Genomic DNA, 14,329 nt, shown 5'->3' with positions numbered 1-14,329 from the left:
AAGTATTTTGAGCGTTTTTGAGCTTGTTATGTATAAAAACACCAAAATGCATGCAAAGTGCCCAAATTAGGAAACGAAAAGACAGTACGCGAAACGTGTATTATGGGTTTTAAGATTCCTCGGCACTAAAACTATAAAAAGCTTGAAAAAAAAAAAATATGGAGAAAAAAGAAATAACATAAGAAACGAATATTTTCAGTGTGTTTCACATTGTTAGGTGCAAAAACGCCAAGATGCAAGTAAAACACTTATATGGCTAAAAGAATCGACTTTTCTAGATACGTATCTTTTTAGTGTTTATATAGAGCGTGTTAGGAACCAAAATGGTGAAAAGAAGGTAAAGCACCCTATGTAGGGAAACAAAATTTTACAAAGAACGTACCATTAAAGTTTTTTTTTTTTTTATTACTTACGTACCAAAACACTAAAACACATGCAAAACACTGTTTATGAAGAAAGAGAATAACATTACTAAAATAAAATATTTTGGGTGTTTTGAACTTCTTACGTAAAGTAACTCCAAAATGCATGGAAATTATAGGAAACGTAAGAACATTACCAGAAACGTGCATTATGAGTGTTTATGAGCCTATTAGATAGCAAAATGCTAAAAGTAATGAATAGCACTCTTTATAGAGAAACAAAAGAACATTATCAAAAGCATGTATTTTGCGTGTTTTTCACATTGTAAGGTGCCAAAATGCAAAAATGGATGCAAACCACCCTAAATGAGGAAAGAAAAAGAGATTTTCAGAAACGAAACGTGTTTTTGGGTGTTTATGACCTTGCGGGATTCAAAAACAAGTAAAAATACAAAACAAGTAAAGCACTCTATGTAAGAAAACATGGTATTATAAAAAAAAAGTCTATTTTCACTGTTTTTGAGTTATTTACGTGATCTTATATGAATAACGAAAGGAAATTAAGATACAATTGTACTGAGAGTGCTTTTGAGCTTATTACGTCCCAAAACGCAAAAATACCTCAAATGCACTATATGTGGAGAAACAGAACTTTACCTAAAACGTGTATTTTGAGTGTTTTTTGCATTGTTCAGTACCAAACAGCCAAAAATGCATGGGGAAAATAAACGATATTTCCAAAAATATGTCCTTGAAGTGTGTGTGAGCATGATATGCACCAAAGTGCTAAAATGAAGGGAAATCATGCATTAAGGAATATATTACTCAAAAAAAAAAAAAATCGTATCTTTTGAGTGATTTTAGCTTCTTACGTAACAAAATGCTAAAATGCATGCAAAACACACCTTATGGAGAAATAATAGCATTACCATTAGGATTATTTTTTTTTTAGCTTGTTACATATAAAAACGACAAAATGCATGGAAAGAACCCCATTTGAGGTAATGAAAGAGCATTTCTAGAAATATGTATTATTATTCCTTTGGATTGTCTTAGGTACCAAAACGCTAAAACGCATGAATAGCACTCTTTCTCGGAAAAGAACATTATAAAAAACTATATTTTGAGGGGTTTTTTCACATTCTTAGGTACTAAAACGCCAAAATACAAAGAAAGCACCCTCAATTGTGAACTGAAATTTCATTTACAGAAACATGTTTTTTGAGTGCCCTTTGAAGGCATGAGAACACTAAAAAGCATGGAAAAAAAAACTGTTTCTGAAAAAGAAAAAAAAATACCAAAACGTCTGAGATTTTTTTTTTTTTAGCTAGTTACGTACCGAAATGCTAAAACATTTACAAAACAGCTTTTTATGGAGAAACAATAATAACTTTAAATGCTAAAACATTTACAAAACAGCTTTTTATGAAGAAACAATAATAACTTTAACAAAACATCCATTTCAGTGTTTTCATCTTTTTAAGTACAAAACCACAAAATATGTATGGAAAATACACTACATAGGGAAACTAAAGAACATTACGAGAGACGTGTATTTTGAGTGTTTTGAGCTTCTTAGGTACCAAAACGCTGAAACGCATGAATAGACAATAGCAATACAAAAAATGTGTATTTTCTGTGTTTTCAGACCGTTAGATAACAAAACGCCAAAATGCATCCAACATAACTTCTATGATGATATAAAACAACATTGCAGGAAACGTTTTGAGTGTTGTTGTGCATGTTTGACAACAAAACGCTAAAATGTATCGAAAACACCCGCCATGGAAAACAAAATAACATTACCAAAAACGTTCCTTTTGAGTGTTTTGAGATACGTAGCAAATCGCTAAAACGGATGCAAAACTTCCTTTTACTGAGTTACAGAGTAACATTATCAAAAACAAGTATTTTCAGTGTTTTTCAGCTTGTTACGTACATAAACGCCAAAATGGTTGCAAAGTATCCTATATAGCAAAACGAAAGGAAATTACGAAAAACGTGGTTTAGTAGTGTTTTTGAGCTTCTTAGGTACTCAAAAGCAAAAAAGAGATGAATAACAGTCCATGTGGAGAAACAACAATATTACCAAAAACGTGTATTTAGGATGTCTTTTTACACTGTTAAGTAACAAAATGCAATGTGCCCTAAATGGGAAAAAGAAACGACATTAAAAGAAACGTATCTTTTGAGTATTTTTGTGCATGTAAGACAACAAAACATAAGAAAAAAAAGTTAGGAAAGCACTCTATACGGAAAAACAAAACATGTCTTTTGATTATATTTTATTTTATTTTATATTTTTTGTGCTACATACAAAATGCTAAAACGCACGCAAAACATCTTTTATGGAGACCGTAACATTGCCAAAAACGAGTATTTTCAGTGTTTTGTCTGTCGCATGAATAAAACTCTATATGGAGAAAGAGAACAACTTACCAAAATCGTGTATATATAGTGTTTTCACATTGTTGGTTACAAAAATCCAAAATACATGCAAAGCCTCCTATACGGGAAAACGAAACGGAATTACGAGGAATATTTCTTTTAAGCGTTTTTAAGACTGATAGACACCAAACACTATATACCATGGAAATCACCCTATATGGGAATACTAAACAAGAACTCGAAAAAATGTGTTTTAATAGTGTTTTTCAATATCATACGTACCAAAACACTGAAATGCATGCTAAACACCATTTTTGAAGAGAGAGAGATTAACATTACAAAAAAAAAAAAAGAAAAAGGATTTTGACTGGTTTTGAACTTACTACGTATATAATATACGTTATATGGAGAAACGAAAAGGCATTTCGAGAAACGTATATTATAAGTGTTTTTGAGCTTCTTAGGTACCAAAACGAGAAAACACGCTAATACCACTCTATATGGTGAAACAAAAATGGCATTGATAAAAATATGATATTTTATTATTTTCACATTGTTAGATAGCAAAGCGCTAAAATGCATGGAAACATGAGAAACAAAACATTGCAAAAATCGTCTCTCGAGTGTATTTGTGCATGATAGGCACTAAAACGTTAAAAAAGCACGGCTAGCACTCAATGTGGTTATGAAAAACAATATTATCCAAAACATGCCTTTTGAGTGTTTTTTCAGCTTCTTACGTAGCAAAACTCTAAAACGCATTAAAAACACCCTTAATGGAAAAACAAAATAATTTTACAAAAACAGTGTTTTTGAGAGTTTTTGACCTTGTTGCATAGAAAAAAAAAAGAAAAACGCAAAAGTACATAAAGATTACCTTATATGGAGAAACGAAAAGATACTACGAGAAACATGTATTGCGAGTGTTTTTGAGATTCTTGGGTACCAAAATGCGAAAAATCATGAAAAACACTCATTATGGAGAAGGAAAACAACATTATGAAAAAAAACCGGGTATTTTTAAAGTATTACACATTGTTAGGTACCAAAACGCCAAAATGCATGTAAAGCACCCAATACGGGAAAGGAATCGAGATTTGTAGAATTGAGCATTTTGATTGTTTTTGAGCGTTTTAGGCACCAAAACGCTTAAAAGCTTGAGAGTATTTCACATTGTTAGGAACCAAAACGTCAAAATGTTTTAAAATTACCCTATATCATGAAACAAAACGATATCAGAAACATATATTATAAGTGTTTTTAATACATTTAATATGAATGGTATTCAATAAGAAGAAACAAAACAACATTACGAAAAACGTGTAATTTCACTGTTTATATATATATATATATATATATATATATATATATATATATATATATATATATATATATATATATATATATATATATATATATATATATATATATATATATATATATATATATATATATATATATATATATATATATATATATATATATATATATATATATATATATATATATATATATATATATATATATATATATATATATATATATATATATATATATATATATATATATATATATATATATATATATTATTAGGTAACAAAAACTACAAAATGCATGGAAAGCATTCTATGTAGGAAATGAAATGGCATTAACATAAAAGTGTGGAACCTTTTTAGAAATAAAAATCATTAACAAAAACGATTTTGTGTGTGTGTGTGTGTGTGTGTGTGTGTGTGTTTTAAAGCTTCTTTCATAGTAAAATAATCAAATGCATGCAAAATACCCTTTATGGACAAACATAATATAGAACATTACCGAAATTGTGAATTTTTAATGTTTTTTTTTTTTTCAACTTCTTACGTACAAAAACGCGGAAACACATGCAAAGTACCCTATGATGGGAAACAAAAAAAAATTCACAAGAAACGTGTATAATGATTGTTTTTTGAGTTTCTCAAGTAACAAAACGCTAAAACAAGTAAGTGAACAGCACTTTATATGGAGAAAAAGAACAATAATACCAAAAACATGCGTTTAAAGTGTTTTTTTCATCTTGTTAGGTAACAAAACACCAAAATGCATGCAAAGCACACCATTTAAACAGAACAACGTTACTAAAAACTTGTATTAAAACGCGAAAATGCATGCAAACCACTCTATATGACGAAACGAAAGGACATTATGAGACTTGTGTATAATAATTGTTTTTGAACTTCTTAGGTACCAAAACGCAAAGATGGGTGAATACCCATGTAGAAAAAAAAAAAAAAAAACATTACTAAAAACTTGTATTTTGAGTTTTCATAATGTTAGGCACGAAAAAGTAAAAATGCACGAAAAGCACCCTATGTTGGGAAACAAAACGACACAATCAGAAATGAATATTGGAAGTGCGTTTGAGAGTGTTAGGTACCAAAACGCTAAAAAAGAAAAAAAAATCGTGAAATAAAACGATATTTCCACAAACGTCTTATTTTATTGTTTTGAGATTCTTAGGAATGAAAAAAAAGTAACGCAAAAATGCCTGAATAACACTCTATACGGAAAAAAAATAATAATTCTACGAAAAGTGCATATTTTGGGTCATTTTTTTAGCTTCTTAGGTATGGAAGCATGGAAAACATCCAATACGGACAACCAGAATAACATTACTGAAAATGTGTATTTTGACTAATTTTGAGTTTGTTAGGTACAAAAATGTGAAAATGCATGCAAGATACTCGATATAGTCAAACAAACCGTAATTACCAGAAACGTTTATTATGAGTTTGTTACCATAGGTAACAAAACAGTAAACGGAGTGAATAACACTCTATATGTAGAACTATAGCAAACCTATCAAAAACGTTTTTTGTGTGTTTTTTTTTCACATAGGTACCAAAACTCCAAAATGCATGCAAAAGAACTTTCAATGTGGAAACAAAAGGACATTGCCAGAGACTTGCTATTTTACTGTTTTTCATCGTCTTAGCCACCAAAATGGTAAAAAGTATAGAAATAACCAAAAACATGTCTTTTGAGTGTCTTTAACAAAAACGTCTTTATGAGTGTTTTTGAGCTTCTTACGTACGAAAACACAAAAACCCATGCAAACACCATTTATGGAGAAATTGAATAACATTACCAAAGACATATATTTTTCCGTGTTTGAGGTTTTTACGTACGAAACGATATTACGATATTACAACGATATTACAAATGTCTCTGAGCTTTTTAAACGGAAATGAAACGATATTACAAGAAACGTCTATTATAAGTGTTCCTGAGCTTCTGAAGTACCAAAACGATAAAACGTGTGAACAGCACTTTATATTAAAAAAAAAAAAAAAAATAGATAAATAAATAGAGTACTTTTTACTTTGTTAGTTACCAAAACGCCAATATACATGCAAAACACTCTTTATGTGGAAACGAAATGAGAGGACCATAAACGCGTCTTTTGAGTGTTTTTGAGCGTGTTATTCACCAAAACACTAAAAAGCCTGTAAAGCACCCTATATGGGAATCCAAAATAAACATAGACAAAAACATTTTTTTTTGTGTGTGTTTTTAAACATTCTTTCATTACAAAACGCTCAAACGCATGCAAAACACTCTTAATGGACAAACGGATTAACATTACCAAAATCGTGGATGTTCAGTGTTTGTGAGCTTCTTAAGTGGAAAACACCAAAATGCATACAAAGTACACTATACTGGGAAACGAAACGTGTTTAATGAGTGTTTTTGAGCTTCTGAAATATATATATATATATATATATATATATATATATATATATATATATATATATATATATATATATATATATATATATATATATATATATATATATATATATATATATATATATATATATATATATATATATATATATATATATATATATATATATATATATATATATATATATATATATATATATATATATATATATATATATATATATATATATATATATATATATATATATATATATATATATATATATATATATATATATATATATATATATATATATATATATATATATATATATATATATATATATATATATAAAACACTAAAACACGAGAAAAGTACTCTATATGGAGAAACAAAACAAAATTACATAAAACGTGTGCTTTGAGTTTTTTCACTTTCTTATATACCAAAACGCCAAAATGCATAAAAAGGAAGTGATTTGTTAAACAGAAGAACGTTACCATAAACGTTCATTATAAATGTGTTTGAGCTCGTTAAGTACCAAAATGCGAAAATTCAATGAATCTACTCTATCTGGTGAAAGGAAAAGACATGATGAGAAACGTGTATAATAGGTGTTTTCGAGCTTCTTAGGTATCAAAACGCAGAAAAGCGTGAATAGTAGTACTCAATATGGAGTAGCAGAACAATACAAAAAATTGTACTTTGAGAGTTTTTATATTGTTAGGAACGAAAACGCTAAAATGCTCTATATAGAAAAACGAAGCGACAGTAACAGAAACGTGACTTTTCATTGTTTCTGAGTTTGTTACATAGAAAAAACAAAGCAGCTTATATGGGGAAACGAAAAAGACATTATGAGAAACGTGTATTGTGATATATATATATATATTTTTTTTTTTTTTTTTTAGATTTTTAGGTACCAAAACTCTAAAACGCGTGAATAGCTCTCCAAATAGAGAAATAGAACAACTTTACTAAAAACGTTTCTTTTTATTTTTTTTTTATTTTTTTTTTACTTTATTAGGTACCACAACACCAAAATGCATGCAAAGGACTCTATATGGTGAAACGAAATGACACTTGTCGTTTGAGTGATTCTGAACGTGTTAGGCATCAAAACACTAAAAAGCATGGAAACCACGCTATATAAAAACATAAAATAACAAACATGTGTCTTTGGAGTGTTTAGGAGCTTCTTACATACCAAAATCCTTAAACACAATGCAAAAACATTCTAATGGAGAAATAGAATAACATTACCAAAAATGTGTATTTTGAGTATTTTTAACTTCTTAGAAACAGAAACGTCAAAATGCATGCAAAGTACTCTATATGATGAAACAAAACGATATTATCAGAAACTGTGTTTTTTGAGTGTTTTTTTTAGATTCTTAGGTATGAGAATGCTAAAACGCGTGAATAGCATTTAATATGGAAAAACAGAACATTACGAAAAACGTGTATTTGGAAAGAATTTTACATTGTCAGTAACAAAAACGCCAAAATGTATAGAAAACACTCTATAAAGGGAAATAAACAACAAAACAAAACGTCTTTTGAGTGGTTTTGAGGATATTAGACACGAAAACGTTAAAAAGCATGGAAAACACCCTATTTGGGAATACAAATCAAGATTAACAAACATACCTTTTTAAGCTTCTTCCATATCAAAACGCTCAAACGTATCAACGCTCAAACCCTTTATGGTCAAACGAAATAACATTAACGAAATCGTGGATTGCAAGTGTTTTTTTTAAGTTCTTACGTAGAAAAACGCCAAAGTACATGCAAAGTATTGGCAAACAAAATTATATTACCAGAAACGTGTATAATGAGTGTTTCTGAGCTTCTTAGGTACCAAAACACTAAAACGCGTGAAAAAAAAAAAAAAAAAACTATACGGCGAAACAACATTACCAAAATCGTGCCTTTTGGGTGTTTTTCATCTAGTTAAGTATCAAAACACCAAAATGCATACAAAGCAAGTGATTTGAAGAAACAGAAAAGATGTTACCAAAAACGTGTACTGTAAGTGTGTTTGAGCTCGTTAGGTACTAATACAGCAAAATGCATGCACAGCACTCTATATGGGGAAACGAAAAAGACATTATGAGAGACGTGCATTATAAGTGTTTATGAGCTTCTTAGGTACCAAAACGCAAAAGGCTTGAATATCACTTTATATTGAAAAGCAGAACAACATTATAAAAAATATATATTTTGAGTGTTTTTTTCACATTGTTAAGTACCAAAACGTTAAAAAAACGTGCGAAGCATTCTATAAAGGGAAACAAAGAGGCATTTCGACAAATGTGTCTTTTAGTGTTTTGAGCTTTTTACGAAAAAAAAAAAACTTCAAAATGCTTGCAAACAACCCAAGCTAGGAAATAAACAGATATTATAAGAAACATTTATCATGTGTTTCTTAGCTTCTTTGGTACCAAAACGCTTAAACGCGTGTATACCACTTAATAGGGAGAAATATAACAGCTTTTTGATACCTAACAATGTGGAAAAAAAAAGCACTCAAAACACACGTTATTTGTAGTGTTGTTCAGTTTTTACATATAGAGTGCTCTTCACGCGTTTTAGAGTTTAGTTACTTAAGGTCAATAACTCTCATAATACATGTGTCTTGTAATTACGTTTTTTTTTATTACATAGGGTACAATGCGTGCATTTTGCCGCTTTTCTACCTAATAAGGTAAAAAAAACACTGAAAATAAGCATTTTTGGTAGTTATTCAGTTTTTCATAAAGTTTTTTTTTTACGTGCTTTTTTAGCATTTTTATATGTAAGAAGCTGCTAAACAATGAAAAGACTCTCTTTGGAAATATTGTTATGAATTCCAATATAGGGTGCTCTCCTTGGATTTTAGTGTTTTGTTGCATAAAACGTTAAAAAAAAAAAAAAAAAAAAAAAAACTGAAACGCACGTCTCTGGTAATGTCGTTTCGCTGTATGGATTTTGGCGTTTTGGTACCTAACAATGTGAAAAAAAAAAATAAATCAATCAAATTACACGTTTTTGGTAATGGTGTTCTGTTTCTCCATATAGAATACTACTGACGTGTTTTTGACTTTTCGTACCTAAGAATCTCAAAAACACTCATAATACACGTTTCTGATAATATCGTTTATTTCATCATACAAGGCAATTAAGCATGCATTTTGACGTTTCCCTACCTAATAAGCTCTACGATATTGAACACACATTTTTCCTGATGTTATTCTGTCCAGTTATAAAGGCTCTTTTGCATGCGTTCTAGTGCTTTGATACGTAAGAAGCTTTATTTTAATGTATGGTACTTTACAGTGTTTTAAGTGTTTTCATGCCTAACACACTAAAATTAAAACACGCTCAAAAGACACGTTTCTGGTAATGTTATTTTATTTCCTCTATATAATGCTTTGCATGGATTTTGTCGTGTTCGTATCTAACAATTTAAAGAAAAAAATAAATAAAAATAAAAAATAAATAAATGTTTTTGATGATGTCCTGTTTTTCCATATCACGTGTTTTATAGTTTTGGTACTTAAGAAGCTCAAAATCACTCATAATTTCCGTTTCTCGTAATGTTCTTTTATTTCCTTTCCTAGTGTACTTTTTATGCATGTTTTGGTACCAAAAAAAAAAAAAAAGTCTTGTCTGGTAATTTTGTTATGTTTCTCCCTATTAAGTGGTATACTCGCGTTTAAGCGTTTTGGTACCAAAGAAGCTAAGAAACACATGATAAATGTTTCTTATGATATCTGTTTATTTCCTAGCTAGGGTTGTTTGCAAGCATTTTGAAGTTTTTTTTTTTCGTAAAAAGCTCAAAACACTAAAAGACACATTTGTCGAAATGCCTCTTTGTTTCCCTTTATAGAATGCTTCGCACGTTTTTTTTTACGTTTTGGTACTTAACAATGTGAAAAAAAACACTCAAAATATTTTTTTTTTTATAATGTTGTTCTGCTTTTCAATATAAAGTGATATTCAAGCCTTTTGCGTTTTGGTACCTAAGAAGCTCATAAACACTTATAATGCACATCTCTCATAATGTCTTTTTCGTTTCCCCATATAGAGTGCTGTGCATGCATTTTGCTGTATTAGTACCTAACGAGCTCAAACACACTTACAGTACACGTTTTTGGTAACATCTTTTCTGTTTCTTCAAATCACTTGCTTTGTATGCATTTTGGTGTTTTGATACTTAACTATGTGAAAAACACCCAAAAGGCACGATTTTGGTAATGTTGTTTCGCCGTATAGTTGTTGTTTTTTTTCACGCGTTTTAGTGTTTTGGTACCTAAGAAGCTCAGAAACACTCATTATACACGTTTCTGGTAATATAATTTTGTTTGCCAATACTTTGCATGTACTTTGGCGTTTTTCTACGTAAGAACTTAAAATAAAACACTTGCAATCCACGATTTCGTTAATGTTATTTCGTTTGACCATAAAGGGTTTAAGCGTTGATACGTTTGAGCGTTTTGATATGGAAGAAGCTTAAAAAGGTATGTTTGTTAATCTTGATTTGTATTCCCAAATAGGGTGTTTTCCATGCTTTTTAACGTTTTCGTGTCTAATATCCTCAAAACCACTCAAAAGACGTTTTGTTTTGTTGTTTATTTCCCTTTATAGAGTGTTTTCTATACATTTTGGCGTTTTTGTTACTGACAATGTAAAATTCTTTCCAAATACACGTTTTTCGTAATGTTCTGTTTTTCCATATTAAATGCTATTCACGCGTTTTAGCATTCCCATATCTAAGAATCTAAAAAAAAACACTCAAAAAACACAGTTTCTGATAATATCGTTTTGTTTCATCATATAGAGTACTTTGCATGCATTTTGACGTTTCTGTTCCTAAGAAGTTAAAAATACTCAAAATACACATTTTTGGTAATGTTATTCTATTTCTCCATTAGAATGTTTTTGCATTGTGTTTAAGGATTTTGGTATGTAAGAAGCTCCTAAACACTCCAAAGACACATTTTTGTTATTTTATGTTTTTATATAGCGTGGTTTCCATGCTTTTTAGTGTTTTGATGCCTAACACGTTCAGAATCACTCAAACGACAAGTGTCATTTCGTTTCACCATATAGAGTCCTTTGCATGCATTTTGGTGTTGTGGTACCTAATAAAGTAAAAAAAAAAAAAAAAAAAATCAAAAGAAACGTTTTTAGTAAAGTTGTTCTATTTCTCTATTTGGAGAGCTATTCACGCGTTTTAGAGTTTTGGTACCTAAAAATCTAAAAAAATATATATATATATATATATATATATATATATATATATATATATATATATATATATATATATATATATATATATATATATATATATATATATATATATATATATATCGCAATACACGTTTCTCATAATGTCTTTTTCGTTTCCCCATATAAGGTGCTTTGTTTTTCTATGTAACAAACTCAGAAACAATGAAAAGTCACGTTTCTGTTACTGTCGCTTCGTTTTTCTATATAGAGCATTTTAGCGTTTTCGTTCCTAACAATATAAAAACTCTCAAAGTACAATTTTTTGTATTGTTCTGCTACTCCATATTGAGTACTATTCACGCTTTTCTGCGTTTTGATACCTAAGAAGCTCGAAAACACCTATTATACACGTTTCTTATCATGTCTTTTCCTTTCACCAGATAGAGTAGATTCATTGAATTTTCGCATTTTGGTACTTAACGAGCTCAAACACATTTATAATGAACGTTTATGGTAACGTTCTTCTGTTTAACAAATCACTTCCTTTTTATGCATTTTGGCGTTTTGGTATATAAGAAAGTGGAAAAACTCAAAGCACACGTTTTATGTAATTTTGTTTTGTTTCTCCATATAGAGTACTCTTCTCGTGTTTTAGTGTTTTATATATATATATATATATATATATATATATATATATATATATATATATATATATATATATATATATATATATATATATATATATATATATATATATATATATATATATATATATTTCAGAAGCTCAAAAACAATCATTAAACACGTTTCGTTTCCCAGTATAGGGTACTTTGTATGCATTTTGGCGTTTTCCACTTAAGAAGCTCACAAACACTGAACATCCACGATTTTGGTAATGTTAATCCGTTTGTCCATTAAGAGTGTTTTGCATGCGTTTGAGCGTTTTGTAATGAAAGAATGTTTAAAAACACACACACAAAAAAAAAATGTTTTTGTCTATGTTTATTTTGGATTCCCGTATAGGTTGCTTTACAGGCTTTTTAGTGTTTTGGTGAATAACACGCTCAAAAACACTCAAAAGACGCGTTTATGGTCCTCTCATTTCGTTTCCACAAAGAGTGTTTTGCATGTATATTGGCGTTTTGGTAACTAACAAAGTTAAAAGTACTCTATTTATTTATCTATTTATTTATTTTTTTTTTTTTAATATAAAGTGCTGTTCACACGTTTTATCGTTTTGGTACTTCAGAAGCTCAGGAACACTTATAATAGACGTTTCTTGTAATATCGTTTCATTTCCATAATAGTATGCTTTTCATCAATTTCGGCATTTTTGTACGTTACAAGCTCAAAACTTGAAAATACACGTTTTTATTAATGCTATTTGGTTCTTTATAAACTATATTTTGCGTAATTTTTAGCGCTTTGGTACGTAATTCAGAAAACACTTAAAAGATACTTTTTTTGTAATGTTGTTTTGTATACATATATATTTTGCTTTCAATGTATTTTAGCGTTCTGATGCTTAAAACACTGAAAAATACAAAAAGACACTTTACTGGTGATGTCGTTTCGTTTCCCCTTATCCTAATCACACTTATACTACACGTTTCGGGTAATATCGTTTTCTTTCACCATACTTTGCATGCATTTAATGCGTTTCTGTACCTAAGTAGCTCAAAGACACTCAAAATACACATTTTTTTTTTTTATGTCATTCTGTTTCTCCACAAAGGGTGTTTTACATGTGTTTTGGTACGTAAGAAGCTCAAAACCACTTAAAAGACAGTCTTTTTCTACTGTGTTTTTGTATTCCATTATATAATGCTTTCTATGTATTTTTAGCGTTTTGGTGCCCAACACGCTCAAAAACCCTCAAAACACATGTTTCTGGTAATGTCGTTTTGTTTCCCCATATATATATATATATATATATATATATATATATATATATATATATATATATATATATATATATATATATATATATATATATATATATATATATATATATATATATATATATATATATATATATATATATAGTGCTTTGCATGCATTTTAGCGATCTCGTACCTAACAAGATAAAAAAAAAATCGTGTTAGGTAATATTTTGTTTTTCAATTTAGAGCGCTATTGACGCATTTTAGAGTGTAGGTTCTTAAGAAACTCAAAAACACTAACAATACATGTTTCTCGTAATGACCTTTCCTTTCTCCATATAGAGCACTTTGCATGCATTTTGGTGTTTTAGTATATAACAATGTAAAAAACATTTAAAACAGACATTTTAGGCAATGTTTTTCTATTTCTCCATATATAGTGCTATTCACGCGTTTTACCGTTTTGGTACCTACTAAGTTCAGAAACACTTGTAATACAGGTTTTTTGTGATATCATTTTGTTTTCTGTATAGGATTCTTTCCATGCATTTTTGGCATTTTTGCACGTAAGATGCTCAAAATACTGAATATTAACGTTTTTGGTAATATTATTCTGTTTCTCCGTAAATGGTGTTTCGCATGTGTTTTAGCGTTTTTGGTACGTAAAAAAGATGGAAAGACTCAAAAGAACCGTTTTTGGATATGTTTTATATTCCAATATAGAGTGCTTTCCATGCCTTTTATCGTGTTGGTGTCTAAAATGCAAAGAAAAAAAAAAA

This window comes from Scylla paramamosain, chromosome 27 (genome assembly GCF_035594125.1).
Source record: "Scylla paramamosain isolate STU-SP2022 chromosome 27, ASM3559412v1, whole genome shotgun sequence".
Taxonomy (NCBI): domain Eukaryota; kingdom Metazoa; phylum Arthropoda; class Malacostraca; order Decapoda; family Portunidae; genus Scylla; species Scylla paramamosain.
This window is presented reverse-complemented; position numbering follows the sequence as displayed.